At 42.4% G+C, this 19,430-nt stretch overlaps 1 protein-coding gene and 1 non-coding gene across 4 annotated transcripts in view; both read right to left on the reverse strand.

Moving 5' to 3' along the window:
- The window catches only part of SAMD4A (sterile alpha motif domain containing 4A), a 228,482-nt gene that overhangs the window by 68,821 nt on the left and 140,231 nt on the right, over window positions 1–19,430 (reverse strand). The window lies entirely within an intron of this gene.
- Window positions 13,067–13,138, reverse strand: TRNAS-GGA. Its single transcript has one exon. It is a non-coding gene; the product is annotated as a tRNA-Ser (tRNA).

Below are 19,430 nucleotides of genomic sequence, written 5' to 3' on the forward strand. Positions count from 1 at the left end.
AAATGAAGGCTTGGCTTCCTTAGTCTGTTTCTTTCTTACGGTCCTGGGCTAGGGATACTGCACTGTTGACACTTTCCCCAAATGCAATCCGAAAGCACATCCTTAGGACTACCTTTCCTGGACCGTCGTCCCCGAAGAGGCGCCCATACAAAAGTGAGCACAACAGCAACACCAGCAACCACCACCAAGGCTGACTGCGTGTCAGGTACACTGCCGAAGATACACACACATTGTTTCGTTCAGTCCTCATGTAAAGCCTTATGCTGTGGATCTATCATTACTCTTCTCTCCAAGGACAGACACGTACTTCACAGAGAGGAAGCAGAGGTACAGAGTGCAAGGGGCTTGACAAAGATGAGACAGCTAGGAAAGGGCAAGAGCCAGGGTTCAAAACCCAAGGTTCTCTGACATGCAAGCTTGACTTGTGTTCTTCAGCCCAACTCCACACTCTTTCTCATGGCAGAAGAAACTCTGGACCTGACACTAAACACACAATATCCACCCCCTGAGAAAGTCCACTGGCTTCTCGTTCAGGGTCTCATAGTGCTGCTGTGTGTGACTCCGCAACCCCATGGACTGTAGCCTGCCAGACTCCTCTGTTCAAGGAATTCCCCAGGCAAGAATACTGGAGAGGGTTGCCATGCCCTCCTCCAGGGGATCTTCACAACCTAGGGCTCAAACCCAGGTCTCCCACCTTGCAGGCAGATTCTTTACCATCTGAGCCCCCAGAGAAGCCCATGAATATTGGAATGGGTAGCCTATCCCTTCTCCAGGGGATCTTTCGACCCAGGAATTGAACCAGGGTCTCATGCATTGTAGGTGGATTCTTTACCAGCTGAGCTACCAGGGAAGCCCAGGGTGCCATAGTACTCATCTGGAAAATAGTTCTAACAATAATAGTACCTCTCCTACCCATCTCCCAGGGTTGCTATGGGATCACATCCTGTCCATATTATCCATCCACCCATCCCCTTGTGGCTCAGCTGGTAAAGAATCTGCCTGCAATGAGGGAGACCTGGGTTTGATCCCTGGGTTGGGAAGATCCCCTGGAGAAGGGAAAGGCTATACACTCCAGTATTCTGGCCTGGAAAATTCCATGGATTGTATAGCCCAAGGGGCTGCAAAGAGTCGGACACAACTGAGTGACTTTCACTTTCACTTTTCACTTTCATCCCTCCATCCATCTAATACTTTCTGAGCATCTGTTCTATGCTGGGTACTGGGAAGAATGATGAATGCCCACTAAGATGATGTATGCCAGATGCTTTTGAAATGAAGTTTTTACCTTCTTGGAAAAAAAATTAAGCTAACCTCCTTATTCATTCACTCATCCAACAAACAGTGAGCATCTCTGTGCATAGGGCACTATGCTTGTAACCAGGGCTACAGATGCCAAAAAGAGAATAATAAAAGACAGGGCAGCACAGATGCAAACAGTGTCTCTATCATTTATTAAGCCATCACCCTCCGTCATTTAGATGCACATAGCAGCTAGGAGCCGTAAGGCAGTGTTAATATTTTAAGTAACACTTTGCATGAAGGTGAAGAATTGCTGGAGGAAGTAAAAATTTTAGGTGACTTCAATTTCAATTAATTTGCTACAGTATCTCAAGGACTAATGAGAGTTTGGGAGGAGGTGGTAATATACCAGGACCACATAGCCTCTCTGAATCCTGGCTCTCCTTTTTAGAACAGGTTCAGAAGAAACGCATGCAAGTCAAAAAGCTCCTCTCTTCTCTCCTGCTTCTACCGTAAACGTGCATGTTGTTCCTGTGGCTATTCCATGCAGTCACTGCTCTGAGCAGCATGAAGAGTCTCCATAACTGAAGCAGACATCACCTGCTCAGCTCCCTGAAAAGCGTCTGTCTTCACTTGGGCTTTCCCCAGCTGGCTCACAGAACTGGTGGCTTTGTTTTGTGTGGATGTTCGGAGGGCAGAGTCAGGTGAGAATTTGTATAAAAAGCCAAACCAAGACCTCTTTATTTTAGGTTAAATGCTAGAGGGAATTCCCTAGCAATCCAATGGTTAAGACTGAGTTTTCCACTGCAGGAAAACTGCAGTGAAAATCCTGCAGGGAACTAAGATCCCACAAGCTGTTTGGCCCAAACAAACAAACAAAAAATTAAATGCTACAGGAGCTGCAGACTCAAGAGAAACAACCTAGTTTTTCTTTCCTCCTTCAAAGATATAAGATAAGCATTAAGTTTCCCTAAACAGACAGCTGTGCTTCAAGAAGGGACCATAAAATGAACAGTCTTACCAGGTGCCCCATAGGGTGGGTATAGAGCTTCTCATTCCTGAGTCAAGCCCTCAAGAGAACTGGTAGAGGGCAATGCCAATGTTTTATTGAAAAGCAGATGTTGCTATTGTTTGGACACCCAGTGGAGCTGGTTCTGATGGAGTTTTAAAGACGGTGCTGCCATTTCTTAGGTCCTTCTCCAAGAATATTATTTTCAGATGACTGGAAGGTGTCAGGAGCACAGAAATTTGTTTTCCTCATTTATTTACTACCCAACTATCTCAGGATTCCAGAACACTGAACCAGGAATATGATTTAGATATCATCTAATCTGTCCCCCTTGCCACTTTATCACTTAAGGAACCAGGGGCCAAAAGGAATATAGCAATGGCCAAGGTCACTCAACAAAGTTGATACTGAAGCTAATACTAGAGCCCCTATGGTTTTGGTCTTTATCATTCAAATTATATCAACAACCATTAGTCTTTATATCAATGTCATTGATACACAGGGGTAGCTTAATAGATCTGTGGTTTAAAACAGATAATCCCTCGCTTAACACCAAAACAACACACAGCAGAACACAAATGTTGAGGCCTTTGTACAATGTCATAAACAACGTGTCCCAAACACAGCAGGGTCTAGGGCCTCCACAACAACTGTATGCCATTGGGTTTTTCCAGAACCAGAGCTGTTGTGTCTTCACAGAGGATTGGCTTTTTCCAATTCTGGGCACTCAGTGCACCTGTCCTTCTCATCCCGGCTGCCCACCACTGTTCATCCATCTGCCACTCAAGACCTACCACAGGACCCTCTTGTTTTGACCTAAACGCTCAGAGAGATTGCCAGCACTGATGGGAAGTCAAGTATTGTTTGAAGACTGGAAAAAGCAATACCTTCTTCAGCCAGAATCTTCACAAGTGGAAGACTGGTTTCTCTACTACAGTGAATCCTATTAATTAGTTTGTTTGTACCTATTTAATTCTTTGGTTTTTATCGTGACAATACATTTATGCAGAGGTTTACAACTGGGATGTCTATATAGATATCTAGAAGCCACCACTTAAATACCTAGTTATCTAGTGAACTGACCAATTTGTCATTTGAAAAGACTGGGCAATTTCACAGGGGTATCATTATCATAAGACCTGGGTCCTAAAGACGGTCATTAATTGTTTACTGCCACTTTATAATTAGCAGAACTGCAGAATCTGTCATTTTAGAGCCTGAAAAAGCTTCAGGGATCATTTAATCAATCTGTTCTCCCCAGCCGACTTTCCAGAGAAGACAATGGAAACTGAGGGATGGCGGATAACAGGCAGAAGGTCACATTATGAATGAGAAAAACTATGCTCTAGTTCCAGGAATGCTTCCACCTGGCAATGGGATTTTCAACGAAGTCTCTTACCTTTTAAGAGACCTTACCTTAACAGACATTGTGCTCTAAGAGAAACAGGTGATGTCCTATTAATAAAGACAGTCATGGTGGAAAGATCACAATCAGGAAAAGTTTGAGCTTTTCTAGGGGAGGTAAGATATTGCAGATGCTTCTCATGAAAGATTTTAATTTAAGAGACAGATTTGTTCCCATTTAAAATCAATGGCTATGAGTAGCATAAAGTCTCAGAGAAGGCACTGGCAACCCCACTCCAGTACTCTTGCCTGGAAAATCCCATGGATGGAGGAGCCTGGTAGGCTGCAGTCCATGGGGTCGCGAAGAGTCGGACACGACTGAGCGACTTCACTTTCACTTTTCACTTTCATGCATTGGAGAAGGAAATGGCAACCCACTCCAGTGTTCTTGCCTGGAGAATCCCAGGGACAGGGGAGGCTGGTGGGCTGCTGTCTATGGGGTTGCACAGAGTTGGACACGACTGAAGCGAGTTAGCAGCAGCAGCAGCAGCATAAAGTCTGGTTTCAATACTTAATCCTCAGTACCGAAATAATTATGCTTAAGATAGTTTATCATTTATTGGGCTGTAAGCATTGTACAAACAGATCTATATTACATGTCATACATTCACTCGGTAAGTATTTATTCAACACCCACGATACTCCAGGGAGGGTTTGTGACAGTAGGAATACTGTAGTTGACAAGGCTAGGTCCCTGGCCTCTTGGAATTAATAATCACGTGGGGGAGATAGATAATAGACAAATAAATGAGTTAAAATAAATTTCCAACTTATGTAGAAACTTACTGTTTCTTCTGGAAACTCACTAAAAAGGCATCACAGGCATAAATGCACAAGGACAAGGATGCAGAGAGAAGAGGACAGAGATGACAGGAGATCACTCTGGGCATCAGTAGATCACTGAAGTCAACAAAATTTTGGAAGCTGGGAAACAGGAGGACATGAGGGTAATTGACTCAGTAGACCAAAGAAAGGTGACACATATGCCCGCAGTGATGGGGCATGCAACAGTTCACGCTGCAGAACTCCCAGGAAGTTTAGGCCTCCAAGATCAGGTACCTCAGAAGGTGGGGTGCTGGGAGTTGCTGGTAGACAGCATGTGTAAGGCACAAGGACCACCGTAGATATTCTCCTCTTACGCCCAACAAAACCAGGCAACTATCCTATCATCTTAGCACTTTTCTCCTAACAGCCCCCAGGACCCAGACAGCCAGACCTATATCTTCCAGAAGGAAAAAATGATTTCTCTAGGGAAAATGGACTAGTTCACGAGGTTAAGAATTACACCTGTGACTCCCCAAGAAACAATCTGGCCAGGGCCAACCAGGTCTCTCAGTGGTAAAATTCATATACATAAATTCTAGGGCCTTCCTCTTAAATGAAAGGATCCTTGCTTGAGATAAAGGGTCCAAAACAAACAGAACAATTAACTCAAGGCAGTAAGGATAATGTCAGGAGCTGAAAAAGACTTCAAAACACAGCTGAAACATCTGTAGAGACATTGGAAAGGCTTGCATTCATGAAACAAGAACAGAATGCAATATGAAAGGAACACTGAAAGAACAAGAACCCTTGCAATTCAAAAACAGCAAAAATTAAAAATTATGGAGTAGGTTTAGAAGATAAAGTTATAGAAATCATCTGGAAAGTAGAACAGAAAGACTGAAAAAAGTAGAGCAAAAAGATTAAAAATAGGAAAAGGAAAGTTAAGGAAATTAGATAATCAAAAGAAGAGCTATTACCTCATTAAAATGGGAGGATCATTTTTTAAATTTGAGAAATTTTCCTAGAACTGAAGGAGCACAGGTTTTTCAATCAGGAGGGTTAGTGTAAAATCTCTCCAGAAAAAAAGAGGATTGCCCTTAGACCCAGAGAGGACTTTCACAATCACCCATGGGTGGTGATTATTACCCACTCTTTTAATATGAGGAAAGCAAAGCCAAGAGAGATTAAGGCATCTCTCCAAGGTCACACAGCTAATCATCAGTAGAACTGGTATCAGTGGACTCAGTCAGACCCAGGTTGGTCTGACTTCAAAGCACATGCTCTGAACTACAAGTCGATAGTGCCTGAGACCTTTCTGGACTCTGACTCTGCCATCGGTGTAATTGGCAACACTGCCAGATCCATGCTACAAGCATGCATTCTTGAACTAGCCAAAGTATAACAGAGGCAGGAATGTTGAGAAATATGGGGTCATTTGCCCCAACTCTCCCTGTAACCATAAAAACTAGGCCACCTCTGTGGCTCTGTGACTCATCTTGGAACGATGAGACTTGAGGGAAGCAAACTTCTCCCAGCACCAAAGAAGACCCAGCTCTGCTGGTGATGGACTTAGGGATGGGGTTCCCACTGGGATCCTTATGGCTGTCATGGACTCATCTGAGGTAGAAATTTCATCAAAGTTCCCATTTGAAAGACACAGTGTTGGGAGTTTATAGATTCTTTATGATGAACATAAATCTGTGTTGCAAGCAAGCTTCTTCTAGAGTTCCAACAGCTCAGCCAAGGGCCCCAAATCTTTGCCAGTCTAGATAATTCCAAGGGGCTGAATCTAAGCTGATTGATCTAAAAGAGGGAGGGGCAGAGGGTAAAGGTATTTTTCCATAACCTGTTCCCAAAGTCAGGATTCTTAAGTGAAATATCTGCAGAAAACATCTTGTCTTTCTCAGCCTGTGCCATTTAGGGTGCCAGAGAGGGTTCATAGGGTCAACACCTACAGAAGTAAGTCAATACCCGAAATGAAGGAGTTGAAGAAACTGGCCTGCTGGCAAAAGCAGTCTCCTAGGTCAAGGAATTTCAGCAGCCCACCAGTTTGAGAGTTTGACCCCCTAAGTGTATAAAGCTTCTTGCTCCGAAGCCAGTGCAGGGGCAGCCAAAAATACAAAACCTTGGTTACGTATAAGAACATATCTTTGTTCTCAGCCACTTGGTGGCTGTTTTTCTAGTGTGAAGACCCAAGAAATTAAAGTGAAATCCTTTACTTGCTTTGTCCTAAGAACAAGCACTTATTTCTTGTGTTGACCTTTCTAAAGGCTTCCCTCATAGCTCAGTGGGTAAAGAATCCGAAAAGTTGATTTGTGCAACTGCAAAAGGATGGAAGGCCATGCACTGGCAAACATGTGGATGTGAACACGGAGATCGTCACGAGCATGACCCTGGTGTTGAGCTCCCCGAGGCAAGCGCTTTTCTCTGCGCAACTGCTTCTCCAGTACCCCATAATTAGCCTGCTCTCTGACCTGCATACAGATGGAGTGGCTGGGGAAGATGAGCGAGAGAATAATTCTAGAAGCAAATAAAAATTATGCAGCTGTCTCTAGTGACAGAAAGAGATCATCACCAACAGAAAATTTGGGAAAGAACTGTGACCGTACACAGCTTTATAGTCTTTCTCACAAATCTCACAGATTAAAAACAAAGACTTCAAGCAACACTTCTTCGCTTCTAAGACATCTACCTTCTCTGAGTATTGACAAAACTCATTCCTGAGTTGTGGTGAGCTAGGGGACAAGGCTTACCTTGAATTTAGGGTCTGCAGCTCAGGTCCCAACTTAGGGATGGGCTGGCCTCAGTCACATTGTCACCCTCATACGCAAATTAGAGACATTCTTGGGAATCAGAAAATCCCAGCGCTGTGAGATTACAGGTCAGTTTGGACCTACCTTGCCAAAATTAAACAAACACAAGGATGCCATTATTGTACATGTAGTGAGTGCTGACTTTTAGAATAATATTTATATATAACATTCAGTGAGGATATTGAAATTATCCTGCTAAGAGCTGACTCATTGGAAAAGACTCTGATGCTGGGAGGGATTGAGGGCAGGAGGAGAAGGGGACGACAGAGGATGAGATGGCTAGATGGCATCACCGACTCGATGGACATGAGTTTGAGTGAATTCCGGGAGTTGGTGATGGACAGGGAGGCCTGGCTTGCTGTAATTCATGGGGCTGCAAAGAGTCGGACATGACTGAGTGACTGAACTGAAGTGAACTGAACTGAAGCCTGCTAGAGTTAATAACAATATCACAGGTACCCAATAATTTCTTGGATAATGATGAACATGTGTGAATAATCCTCTTTCTCACAACCTATCTCCTTGAGGCCTAATGACTACTATAAAATCCTTCCAAATTTCCAGACACGCTGCAGTCCTGAGCTTCCTCCCAACACACCCAGTGGATGCAATCCAGGCAGCATTCTAGCTGAGCCCTCACGTCCACATCTTTTCTCAGCAAGTTCTCTCTCTAAACTTGAAAGCTCCTGAAAGTATTTGGGACGGCCACATTCTCTCTGTTTAAAACACAGCTTGAGGCTGGAATTAGAACTGCCTGCCTTGTCCATCCAAAGCCACCTAAGTGTGACCCGTTAAAAAACAGCAAACCCAAACCGAAAAAGTCACCTAAATCATTCCAAATTACTAATCAGAGAAGAGGACTCATTGCAACCATTGATAAAAAAATTGCAACCATTGATTAAAAAAAATTATGCGATGAAATTCTTCCAGTATTTATTTAAAAATCCTTTTATAGATTATTAACTTTGATTGAGAATCTCAGGAACTGGGGATCTTAACCTGATTCTAAGAGTTCCTGCTCACGAAGACTAGAAGCCAAGACAACTGACATTCCAAATCATAGTTTTAGTCCATGGAAAACTGATTTGATTAAAAAAGATCATTTCAGGCAACTCCGAAAGAACATCCCCACTACGTAAATGATACTTGTGCATAAAATATGTTCTCTCCCATATGCTTCACCTTGATACTAATGATAGGTTAGGACAGTATACTAAGTTTCTTAATACTTGCCACTGTCATTCTTTTTCCACAGGAATTGAATTTCCAGGCTCTGTAGGAGTTTTGGTGCTATAGTTATCAATTGATGCTACTCACAAATGCCTCTCGGGAAACTGGGTCTGAGGAATATACACCTAATTTATTTTGACTTGGGTATAGTAGAAGTGGTTGTGTGTGTGTCTGTGTGTGTGCATGTTTAAATCCAAAATGGGCAGTAGCTTTTGAGATTGCATCCTACCTCTGTTTTGCTCCCACTGTGGAGACGTTTGACTTACTGGCACAGGAAGAAGACCAGCACCATGCCAAATATTTATCAGATCTCTTAAAACAAAGGACCTTCAAGCAGTCCACTTTCTTCAAAAAAAAAATCCCATTCTGATGACACAACAGCCACAGAGCAAGAGTGGATTACAGGTGGCTTGCGATGCAGGCACCAGGCAAATGAACCTGGTGATCCTCTGGTTTTCTTTTTCTTTCTTTAAGCTCAGAAAGAATAGAAAATCTACACTGGGATTCTACATGTCATGGAGTTTTTATCATCACCAAGATCTTTACCCATAATTTTTGCAAATATCCTTTTCTTTCTGTATGACACAGACCAAGGAACTCAAGACAGTACCTTTCATATTAATAAACTCTAATATGTTTCAAAATTACCAAATCACTCCTTTTTAGTATTATTGCTCCAGGCTAAATTACCCCGTCTTTTCTTTCAGAATATCTTTTTCTCTCTTCACTGACATTGTATCATTTTCATTTTATAAGTATGTATGTTTTATTTTTAACAGGTAATACATGGCACTAACATAGTACTCCCTTCAAAAGGGAGAGTGAAAAACTAACCTTCCCCCACCCCTGTCTGTCAGACTTCCCAGTTCCACGGGTGTTCACATTCTTTTAAAAATGAGGGGGACCAGAATCAATCAGGTTCTCCCTGACTGTGTATTTAATGATGACTATAGCAGGAGGATCTCTTCCTGGCTTTGACAGGTGCCAATTCTCTTAGACTAGCCCAGCACATTAGCTGGCATTTCATTTTCCTCCTCTGGCTCACCCCAAAGTAACAGCTCTATACACTCAAACATCAGTGCTCTATGACTCAGTTTCTACCCCAGAAGCAGAGAGTGAAAGCACTGTCAAGGATCCTTCCGGGTCATCCAGCCTCATGCCTTGATAAAGAAGTACGAGTTCCTAAGAGTGCAAGAGTCCACACCGAGTTGGAGGTGGAGTGACTTGCCTAGGCAACTGATCTTTTCTTCCAAACACTCTGCACTCTTGGAACTGGCCACGTTTCCCTAGCCTGTATCTGTCTCTGTTAAATCTTATTCTGGGGCTGCCCTGGTGGCCCAGTGGTTAAGAGTCCACCTGCTAATGCAGGGGATGTGGGTTTGATCCCTGCTCCGCAAAGATCCCACACACCATGAGGCAACTAAGCCCACGCTCTGCAACTACTGAGCCAGTGCTCCAGAGCCCTTGAGCCACAACTGCTGAGCCCACGTGCTACAACTATGGAAGCCCGAGTACCTAGAGCTGGTGCTCTGCAACAAGAGAAGCCGCTGCAATGAGAAGCCCGCGTACTGCAATTAGGGAATAGCCCCCACTTGCTGCAACTGGAGAAGGCCTGCGCACAGCAAGGAAGACCCGGCAAAGCCAAAATTAAACAAACAAGTAAATAAATCTTTTTCTGTTACTTAAGGATCATTTAAATAAATTTGAATAGTATCTTTACACTTATGGCCAGTTAAAAAAATTATTTCTTTTAGCAATGGATCCTGAAGAAACAAAAACAAAATTTTACCTTGTTCTTACTCTTTCTTTTTCTTCTGGTCCATTTTAAGCTATTTAGGAAGACAGACCACAGCAACAATCCTGAGGGGTGATTATATGTATTTGTGGAGGGCAGCTCTCTACAGAGCTGGCAAAGCATCTTGATTTCAATTGCGTCTATCGGAAGAGACGTGTCTTAGAACTGCCCTAGGAGGGCTGTTTCACCTGAGTTTACTGCAGAGCCTGGGTTGGGAATGAATACCACTTACTTGTATCAACTTGACAACCAGTGCAGAAATAACAATAATGAGGCCTATCATTTGCTGAGCATCTCCTATTGGCAAGTGCTTTATATACATTTTTCATTTAATCCTCACAACCCTAAGAAGCTCTCATCTCATCTTCACTTGCCCAATTTGCTGGACCACTCAGTACTCTCCATTCCTTTCCAACTACTCATGTATGCCCATGGCTCTTCAGTGATTAGAACTGACTTGTGTACTTCTGCTCCCATCAGCTGACCTGCAGGTGTACCAAGAGACAGTTGAATTTTTTCCCCAAATCTATATATCCTAGTTGTACTTGCTACTGTGAATATATCACTTTAAAAAAGTATAACAGAAATGATGACATATAAATTACAAAAAAAGCTAACTACTCAAAAACTTTGTTACAAGCTTTAGAAATACTCATTGTTTTACTTTTAAAAATCTACTGTTGAATTCAGTGTTAGTGACAAAACTATAAGGTAAATTATAAAAACAGGAAAGCCAGAATCTAGAAAGATTCTATGTTCTGTTTTTGGAAATGTGTCAAATTCCAGTTCCATTTTAAGGAAATCATAGACAATAATGCATCAAGGGTGTGATTTATGCACAAAAGAGCAGACTCAGTCAGAAATGCTGTTCTCAAAGGACCATCGCACTATACAAAAGATGGAACGAGAATGCATTTACACATTAAGATAAAATAATATGTTTAAAGTCTTAAGCCTTTTCTATGATCCCCTGCTTTAAATGGCTATTGCGATTAACACATTAACTACCTACCCTGATCAAGCCAATTAAGAGGTTGCCTCAGTTCAGTTCAGTTCAGTTGCTCAGTTGTGTCTGACTCTTTGTGACCCCATGGACTGCAGCATACCAGGCTTCCCTGTCCATCACCAACTCCTGGAGCTTGCTCAGACTCATTCCATCAAGTCGGTGATGCCATCCAAGCATCTCATCCTCTGTCATCCCCTTCTCCTCCTGCCTTCAATCTTTCCCAGCATCAGGGTCTTTTCCAGTGAGGCAGTTCTTTGCATCAGGTGGCCAAAGTACTGGAGCTTCAGCTTCAGCATCAGTCCTTCCAATGAATATTTAGGACTGATTTCCTTTAGGATGGACTGGTTGGATCTCCTTGCAGTCCAGGGGACTCTCAAGAGTCTTCTCCAATACCACAGTTCAAAAGGATCAATTCTTCAGTGCTCAGCTTTCCTTATAGTCCAACTCTCACATCCATATATAACTACTGGAAAAACCATAGCTTTGACAAGACAGACCTTTGTCAGCAAAGTAATGTCTTTGCTTTTTAATATGCTGTCTAGGTTGGTCATAACTTTTCTTCCAAGGAGCAAGTGTCTTTTAATCTCATGGCTGCAGTCACCATCTGCAGTGATTTTGGAGCCCAAGAAAATAAAGTCTGTCACTGTTTCCTTTGTTTCCCCACCTACTTGCCTACTGAAATGTATTTCCATTTTATAGATGAAGCAAGGAGGTTTAGAGGTCAAGTAATTTGTCCATGTTCACATACCTACTTATTGGTGCAGCTGGAATTTAAAACCACGTCATCTGACTTCAAAGCCATATTCTTGATTTTGATCAAGGCTGCCTCCTCATTTATACTCTAAACTTGAATATCTAAAATGCCACTTATAGCCTTATAATTCTCTTTGCATTGTAATGTCTTACTGTGCAAAGGAGAAGGCTAAAGTACAAAATAATCTATTATAGCTTTTTTGGTTCCATATAGGTTTTGATGGGCTCTTCCAAAAGGATGCATCTCAGGAAGGTTGGCTGTGAAACCAATTTCTAAAGCAAACCTTGTTCTCTCACTGGCTCTAACATTTAATTATAGCCATGGAATTTGTCTATGGGAATGGTCCAGAATTTTGGCAAAGAATGACTGCCTCAGGGCATGTTGGGAGTTTTAGCCTTTTTCCAATCCACAAAAATCCTTTATAGCATTTCCCAGATTTTGGAAGTCCCCTTCCCCATTTCGATACCCTTCTCTTACTTGACTTACACCAGAGATTTCCCAAGACTCTATATTACCTAAAAGAATGTTGAGGACCAGGGTGTAAGTAGGAGGATGGCAGGAATGATACTGACAGTGTTTAAACACATATCCCAAATTAATAGTAATTGCTTCTGCTGAAATTTATTCTCCTCTGTCACCATGGAATTCAAGAGTCTCATTTGCTTACTATTAGTAATATCAAAGGGGCTTCCCAGGTAGTGCTAGTGGTGAAGAACCCACCTCCCATGCAGGAGACATAAGAGAGGTGAGTTAGATCCTGGGTTGGGAAAATCCCCTGGAGGAGGATGTGGCAACTTTATTATTCTTGCTGGAGAATCCCATGGACAGAGGAGCTTGGCGGGCTACAGTCCACAGCGTTGCAAAGAGTGGGACACGACTGAAGCGACGAAGCGCACTGCACAACTCAGCAAAATGTAGGTGAAGTGAAGTGGCCCAGTCGTGTCCGACTCGTTGTGACCCCATGGACTAGTAGCCTACCAGGCTTCTCCCTCCATGGGATTCTCCAGGCAAGAGTACTGGAGTGGGTTGCCATTTCCTTGTCCAGGGGATCTTCCCAACCCAGGGATCGAACCTGGGTCTCCCGCATTCCAGGCAGACGCTTTAACCTCTGAGCCACCGGGGAAGTTCAAAATGTAAAGCAATCATCAATCAATTAAAAATAAGTAAATATAATTTTTTAAAAGAGAAGCTACATTCATGATATATCTTTCCTCAGTGTAACCTGAGTTTATCCCCAGATATCTTAAAGGTGAGAAAAGGAAAAAAAACAAGATTAAAAGTTTTTTTTGTCCCATTATTCATGGATTAAACCTATAACTCTAAACTCTAACTTTAGAGCTTTTATAACTATAAATCTTGTGAAATAATAGAAATCCCAAAACTATAGGGCTAAAAAAAAAAAAAAATCTAAAAGAAGCCAGCTTGTTCATTTCCTTCTTCCTCCCCTTTTCCAGGCTAGTCCAGTTTAAGTCATTTATTCCAGCCAGAATCCATCCTATTTTTGAAGTACAGTGGGGAATTAGAAACACTACTGCCTTCCTCGGTAGGTCATCTAGTGTTTAATAACTCTCACTGTCATTAGAGTCTAAAAAAATCCTTGCAAACAGGGGCTGGATGGCACATCCTCATGACCCAAGGCATGTGTACCAAGGAGGTCTTTGACTTTTCCCAAGCTGTGGGATCTCTGATGCACAATAAAATAAGCAGGCTTCTTGCTTACCACAGTGTTTTTTCTGATTTTTTCTTTCCCAAGTCCCAGAAAACAAACACTAGACATGGTGAGGAAAAGCAAGGTCCTATAAAACCTTTGGACTCTTGGAAACAGGCAAAGGATCAGGCAGTGGCAATATTGGGTCCTCTGAGATATCACTGAGCCATCTTCACAATGTGGTATCAGGAAGGCCAGGGCCATATTTAAAAACAGTTTCCCCCAAAGGGAAGGAAGCTGAAGCTAAAAATATATCATGCCAGCTGTTATAAATGCTTCTCAAAGGAAGCAAAGCAACTAGAGTTACCTCTTTGAAGAGCAAATGAGGGGTTAAGGAAATAATGGAATTTTTCAGTTGTATGCCAGGTTGGCTACATTTTGGGGAGGAAGAAATTTTCCACTGAGAAAGAAAAATCTGTTGTTAAAAAGACAAAATAATTCCATGAAAATTTAAAAAGGAACTCCAGTAACACCAGTGGCTCTGAAGGCTTAGGATGGAGATGATCTACAGCCAGCAAGACAGAAGTGAGATCTCCAAGCCTTGCCCCTCTTTCCAGTTTCCAGGAGGCCACTTGCCAAGACCTTTCCTTATTAGACCTTCCAAAAGCTGAGTGGTCTCTCTCCTCCCTTTGAATGTGTGTCCTGATGGTTTTTTACAGGCTAGTTGGAATGAGCTTGAAGTAGATGGTGGCCTTGTAAGAAAATGAGAAGAGAAGAGGGAAAAGGAAGGACTTGAGCCAAATGAGTACTTTTGAAACAGCTGGCCTGGGCTGCCTAAGGGGCTGGTGGAATTGGAAGATTTTTTTTTTTCAGTGCAGATTCAGGGTTCCCAAAGGAGCCAGTTTTCCTGAGATCTACGTCACCTCTACTTTTCACCTTGCCTGATGAAGTAGTTTTGTCTTAGGTATTGGCTCTCTGAGGCCCAAGAGCCACCTTTTCATTAACGGATGGATCCTAGACCCCACAAGAAGGTCGAGAAATAGGATCAAAGCCCAAGAAATATCCAGTATGGCCCAGTAGTTTTTAGTTTCTAACTTTCAATTTTGAAATAATTACAGATCTATAAGAAACTGCAAAAATACTACAGGGAGAGGTCCCATGTACTCATTCCCCCAGCATCGTCCAAGGCGACATTTTACACAATAGTGTGTTAACGAAACTAGGAAACTGACACAAACATAATACTGTTAATGAGACTACAGACCTTACTCAGATCTCAGCAGATTTTGTACACACTATTTTCTTTGGTATGAATTTGTGCATCTTATTACCTGTATAAATTCATATGCCCACCTCCACAATCAAGATCACAGTATGTTACTAAAGGTCTATTAGTACTGAGATCAAGTTGGTAACATGTCACAGAGAAAGGAAGAGTAATGACAAATGTCACTGTGAGGATGAAGGCAGAATGCTAAATGATCACCAAATATTTAGCGAATTATATTATCACCAAAATTAGTGAATTCCCAAGAATACTTTCTCCTGTATTTTGGAAATTTGATAATTTCATGAACATCTGTGCAGTGAGCCCAGGAATTTATTAAGTCCCTACTGCTGAGCAAATGTTTCTGGCAGGGCAGGAAGACAGGCTTCAGCTCACATGCCATCTCTTATTGAATTATAGTGGCTGCCTTGAGGGGCATATTGAGGAGGATGTGGAGGCCACATCTGGGCTTAGGAGGACACAACCATTTTCTAAGAGATGCTTTACCACGAGAGAATGGCAGCTGAATATGTGCCAGGAATTTGCCATCTCCAATATTTCTGTGACTTTTTGAGGGTGTTCTAGGTGTGAGGAAAGAGAGGTAAAGAGGACAACACCCCTGTTTCCAAGGGGTTCATAGTCAGGAAGGGGAGGCAAAGATGTCAACCAAGAACTGGAACGCAGAATGCTTGCTACATGGGTCAGTACAGAGCTAGCATACTTGGGGCATGTGACTTAGATGGGCTGTGACATTGATCAAGGTACTCAGCCTCTCTGGGCCTTAGTTTCCTCATCTGTCAGATGGGGATAACAATATGAGCCACATCATGGAGCTACAAAAGTTCAGTGAGTTAATATTTATGTAAAGGGTTCTGAAGAGTACCTAGCATGTAGTAAACATGATGCAGTGATCACTGTTAAGTTACTTTTCATAACCCATGGTACCAAATTTTTTTAATATATAGCTTTTACTAGCATAAAAGTCAATTGAGGTTAATAAAAGAAATACTGAGATTCCAAGCTGCACCATGAGACTGTAGATGAAGTGGGCAGCTCAGATGGAGCATTCTGGAATAATTTTTGCAACCCAAAGTTTCTGAGTTTTTATCTCAGATGAGGCTAGCAAAGGTTGGCATGTTTTCAAACCCAAATGTAAAGCATGCGAAGAAAAATCAAGTATTATTAACAGTTTGAATGAAAACAGGCTCCTTGCATTTGTAACTGCAGCATATAGTTTTTTCCCAGGTCAAAGTCCACCAGCGAAGGGTAGAAAATGGTTAGAAAGTCAGTCTGGGGCAATGGAGGTGGCACTGACCTCTACACAGCAGGATTCTGAGGGCTCTTAAGAAACCTGGATGGTTCTTTTCCTGGAAGATTTACTTTTCCTATAGATGACTTGAGACAGAAAGCAAACCTAAAAGTGCTAAGGCAGGCTCTAGGTACACTGCATTTGGAATTGCTTGTGATGGCCAAAACAAAGTTGACTAAGACATGTGTATAATTCGTGACAGCCAATACCTTGGTCCCACAGACTCATGATGAAGAACCTGCATATTCTTGCTCTCAGTCATCAGACCCTCTTAAAAAGAGAGCTAGGTACTGAAAGCAGATTCTTCCCTCTCGTCTGAAACACCTTGATGCTATCTAAAATGGTGCCTCATAGACTCTCAACGGTCCCAACCCATTCCTCTCCTACCTCATGGAGGAAAAGGCCCAGCTCAAACATCCTATGAGATCTCATTTAACTTCTGCAGTCACTAAAAGGCACTCTCTCCTCTGTCTAAATGAATTAAAATAGGTTGATTCTTATTAAATTAGGGCATAGTTTTTGCCTCCTACTCTTAGCCTCATCTTAAATCCCTTCCTCAACAACCTGCATGGTTCTATTTTTTAATGCATCATTTTCTTCATCTCAATGTGCAAGCACCTTCTCAAAGTCAATATACATTCAAAATCAAACTTCTAGCTAGTTTCTTGCCTCTTATCTCACTGGAATCACTAACTCAACTGTCTTCATCCCTTAAATGCCTATCATGTGTGAAGTACTTCCAATTGATCTCTAAGATCCCTCTTTTTCCCAGTGGTAGTTATTTTATTCAGTGGTAGTTGGCAAGGTGCTTTCTGCCTGTGTCCCCTCTGCCTCTGATCCCTCTTCTTCCTGGGCACACAGCAAGACTACATCTACCACACCCCTTCTATTAGATGTGGCCATGTGACAGAGTTCTAGCCAGTGGGATGTGAGCGAACGTTAGCTGTCCATGAAATCTTCCCAAGAAGACTTCCCCCATCTCTTTCTCCTTCCTGTGGTTTGACAAGCCTGGTCACTTTGGGCTACATGTGGTGAAGATGGCAGAGACATGAGACAGAAAGAGCCTGGGTTCATGAATAACTGCTTAGAAGAAGGTCACATGTCAATCAGGGACACCTGTTCTGGATTTTACATTAGTCAAAAACAAACTTTTACGTGGGTTTGTTTCTTTTAGCAGCAAGGACTACCCCAAGAGATCAATGAAGGGTCGTCTCATAACATTTCTCTCTTAATAAATCCAGTGATCACTTCTTGGTTCTCATCTTATTGGACCTATCAGTAGCAGTTGAGTCAGTTGACCACTTTTTCCTACTTGAAACCTTTTCTTCATTGCCTTGCCACACACACACACACACACACACACACTTGACTTTTCTCCAACTTCAATGGTTTCTCCTTGATTTGCTGCTTCTTTCCCTTCTCCCCAGGCTTCATGATGATGTGCTCGGGCTCAGTCCTCAGTCTTCTCTATCTGCATCTCTACCATGGTGATCTTATCTCATAGTTTCATAATTTTACATACCACCCATGTGCTGGTAACTCCCAAAGTTCTATCTTAGGTCAGTCTTCTCTCCCAAACTGCATGCTCATATATCCAACTGCTTACTAGACGTCTCTGGTGGTCTAACAGATGTATAAAGTCACTATATAGGACACTGAACTTCCAACATTTTTGTAGGCAAAAAACCCTGGAGTCATTCTTGAGTTCTTCTCCCTGACAACTCATTTATTCTGTCAGGAAATCCTGTTGGCTGTACTTTCAAAATACATCTAGACTTGACCACTTCTCCCCCTCCTACTGTGGCCATCCTGGTCCAAGTAATCAATAGCTTGCCTGGATTACTGCAATAGTCTCTTAACTAGTCTTCATGTTTCTGTCCTTGCCCTGGTATAATCTATTCTTAACACAGTGGCCAAAACTATCCCCCTTAAAACACAAGCCAGATCACATCACTCAATTGCCAAAAACCCTCTGAGGCGGTTGCTTAGAGCAAAAGTCGAGGTCCTTACAACAACCCACAATACCCAGCACGATCTCTCCCTCCCCGTTACCTCTGCAACCTCTACCACGGCTGTCTACCTCACTCACTCATTTTTAGCCAACAACCTTGTTTGCTTTTTCCCAAACAAGCTGGCACTTTTCTATCTTGTGATCTGAACCCTTAAGGCCAAACCATTTTCTACTGCAGTGAAATGGTCATAGCATATTCAAGGCCCCCTAGACCACTCTGCATGGCCTGGGCTCAGGAAAAGTACAATGCCAATGAGCACAAGAGTCTGGGGAGGGCAGCTAATGCCAGTGCTTTGCTGTTCATTGTCTTGCCCAGTCCCTCTCATTCATTTAGCAGACACTCACTGAGTGCTTACTGCTGCCAGCCCTGGCCAGGGCATTCACATACATAGTCTCATTTGCCCTCACCACAACCCTCACAGGTAGATATCAGGAACATTTCCATTTTGCAAGTGGTGACCTTGCTCAGAGAGGTGAAGTAACGTGGCCTAGTTGTAGGTAGCTAATTGCAGGTCTGAGATTTGGACCCAGGTAGCAGTGACACCAAAGTCTTTTTTCTGTTCACTATGTCAAGCTGCCTCCCAGGTGCTCGGAAGATAGTTGATAGAAGCGTTGAGTTAATGAATGACCCAAAGGACTGCAGTTTGGATAAGCACAATTTAGCCACTATCAACAATGCAGAGGAGTAAAGCAATGACATTAAGACTGTGTTAAAGAGATGTTCTTAAAATACAAGTGTTGATATGACCCAATGAAACTTTCTGGAGGAAACATCTGAGCTCTTATCTTCTTTACTGATGCTCCAAACAAGGGCTCTAATCCCTTTTGTAATATGTAATCTTTTTCTAATATGTAATCTAGCTATCTTCTTAAACTTCCAAGTCCTTTTCAGCTCAAGTACTATCCTGGACTCAAAGGCCTAGGAGACCATGACAAGCATCTAAGCATTTCCTTCCCATCTTCTGGGCTTGGTTGCCACAGTGAAATATAAAAGTGACAATCTGATAACCATCTCAAATGTACTAATCTTATCAAGACCCAACAAAAATGTGTTACATCAGCAGAGATGGAAATATGATGACCCCAGACTAATTTCAAGATGGATGACATAAAACTCAACCTCTTAAAATAAAGAAGACCAAGTTTTGAGAGGGCAGGCAGCTCAGAGCTTGCATCTCTC

Source organism: Capra hircus, chromosome 10 (assembly GCF_001704415.2).
Source record: "Capra hircus breed San Clemente chromosome 10, ASM170441v1, whole genome shotgun sequence".
NCBI lineage: Eukaryota > Metazoa > Chordata > Mammalia > Artiodactyla > Bovidae > Capra > Capra hircus.